General features: G+C 39.7%; 1 non-coding gene across 1 annotated transcript; it reads right to left on the bottom strand.

Annotated features, from left to right (window-relative positions):
• Positions 1 to 1272: 1272 nt before the first annotated feature.
• Positions 1273 to 1379, bottom strand: LOC127077404 (small nucleolar RNA R71). Its single transcript, XR_007787218.1, has one exon. It is a non-coding gene; the product is annotated as a small nucleolar RNA R71 (small nucleolar RNA).
• Positions 1380 to 2398: the final 1019 nt, after the last annotated feature.

Here is a 2398-nt window from a genome sequence, read left to right as displayed (position 1 = left end):
AGTGTAAATTGGACATTAATTCTAGATCAGGGCGAGAGCAATTTTTAGAGTTAATTAAATTCTAACCTTTTTCAAAAAGTATTTTTAAAGATTGAATGTGAGGACGAGAGTTAAGCATTTGAATTTAATTATATAACCTAAGTCAACAGAGCGGGAGTTTGAGATAAGGGTGTTTAAACGATTGGTGGTTTCTTAAAAAGAGTTTCTACGGATTCTATTGTCTTCAAAAAGTGGTTTTTGACTTAACTATAAGTGACAGCTACGTTAATATAAAATCATAGTTTATTCAACAGAGCGAGAGTTTGAGATAAAACTTTTAACCAATAGTGTCAACTGAAAAGATTTACTTTAAAACCAAGAAACCAATAAAGAATTGATTCCCTAATTACGACGAATTACATACCGATATCCGCTTATTAGATATTAATTTTAGATCTTATTTTAGTTCTAGTTTTTTCCCCCAAAAATCAAAGTATTACCTGCCTTAGCTTTATGAAGTAACCTTAGATAACGGTATATCGATTCATAAGTCCCTGTGGGATCGATATCTTTTAAAACTACGCGATAGAACTGTGCACTTGCAGTTTGTACCCCAAATTCGACTCATAAAGTCGAGCGATCAAGTTTTTGGCGCTGTTGCCGGGGACTTTTATTTAGTCGATATCGTAACTCTTCTGTTACGCTGTAGAGACTAAGGCTTTTCTTTCTCTTTTCTTACTTTCGTTAATTTGTATGCCACGCACTCGCTCACAAGGCGAGCCGTTCTACTTACAAATCAACGATATCGAACTATATCTCCGAGTCTTACGACGAATTCGGGAATATCGTGCTGCAAACAATCTCCCTCCTGTAGAACTTCCTGATTTCAAAAATATTTTCCCTTCGATACCCGAGATGGCAGAACCAGCTCGTGCTCTTAGAGATTACGCCGCTCCATCGCAAGATGAACCGCATTCAAGTATTGCTCCACCCGCAATCGAAGCAAACAACTTTGAACTCAAACCTTCACTGTTGCAGGTAGTGCAACAGAACCAATTCTCTGGAAATCCTACTGAGGATCCTAACCTTCATTTATCCGTATTTGTCCAATACGCTAATACTGTTAAAGCTAATGGTGTCACTTCAGAGGCAATTCGACTTCGTCTTTTTCCTTTCTCACTAAGAGATAGCGCTAGAAGATGGCTTCAATCTCTTCCTTCCAACTCAGTGACCACATGGAACGAGTTGAAGAAAGTCTTTCTTGCTCGATATTTTCCGCCAAGCAAAACAGCTATGTTAAGAGCCCAAATAAATGGATTTAAACAGAGAGATAACGAGTCTCTTTTCGAAGCATGGGAAAGATACAAAGACATGATGAGACTTTGTCCACACCATGGTTTAGAAGACTGGTTAGTAATTCATACATTCTATAATGGTCTCCTGTACAACACGAGGTTAACAATAGATGCCGCCGCAGGTGGTGCACTAATGAACAAACCTTATGCTGACGCTTACCAACTTATCGAAAGCATGGCTCAAAACCACTATCAGTGGGGAACCGAACGAACAATGGTGGAAAAACCTCAAACGAAAACTGGCATGTACGAGATAAGTAACCTTGATCATGTTAATGCAAAAGTGGATGCTCTGGTCCAGAAAATTGAAAGTTTAAATGTATCACCTCCAGCCACCGTAGTTGCCATAACTCAGAATTGTGAAGTCTGTGGAATCCAAGGTCACACTCCTGCAGATTGTCAACTCCTAACAAGAATCCAAGCGGAGCAAGTAAACTATGCTCAAGGAAGCCCCTACTCACACACCTATAACTCAAATTGGAAGAATCATCCCAATTTTTCATATAAGAGTAATAATGCTCTATACGCACCTGGTCAATCTCCAAATCAAGCCCCAGCTATACCTCCGGGATATCAGAAGCCGATCCCATCTACATCTAACAATAACGCCCCTAGGAAATCCAATTTGGAAATCATGATGGAAAACTTTATAGCTTCTCAACAGCAAACCAATAAAGATTTCTTAAACCAGAATGTACACACTGGCGAACAAATTAAACAACTAGCAAGTAAAGTAGATGCCCTAGCTACTCATAACAAAATGCTGGAAACACAAATATTACAAGTAGCTCAACAACAAGCGCCTACTGCTGCCCCAACTGGTACATTTTCTGGCCAACCCCAACCTAACCCAAGAAGCCACGCTCATGCAATTATACTGAGAAGTGGAACGGAAGTGGAAGGACCGTCTGACCCAAGGATAGAAAACCAAAACTCTAAAAGGTCAACTAAGGAGGAAAGTGAACCTAAGGAAAAGGAAGAAAGGAATAAGGAAACCGTAGAAAAGAAGGAACCTTACGTACCTCCACCACCTTATAAACCACCTATCCCTTACCCTCAAAGGC

Source organism: Lathyrus oleraceus, chromosome 4, assembly GCF_024323335.1.
Source record: "Lathyrus oleraceus cultivar Zhongwan6 chromosome 4, CAAS_Psat_ZW6_1.0, whole genome shotgun sequence".
In the NCBI taxonomy this organism is placed as follows: domain Eukaryota; kingdom Viridiplantae; phylum Streptophyta; class Magnoliopsida; order Fabales; family Fabaceae; genus Lathyrus; species Lathyrus oleraceus.
This window is presented reverse-complemented; position numbering and strand designations above follow the sequence as displayed.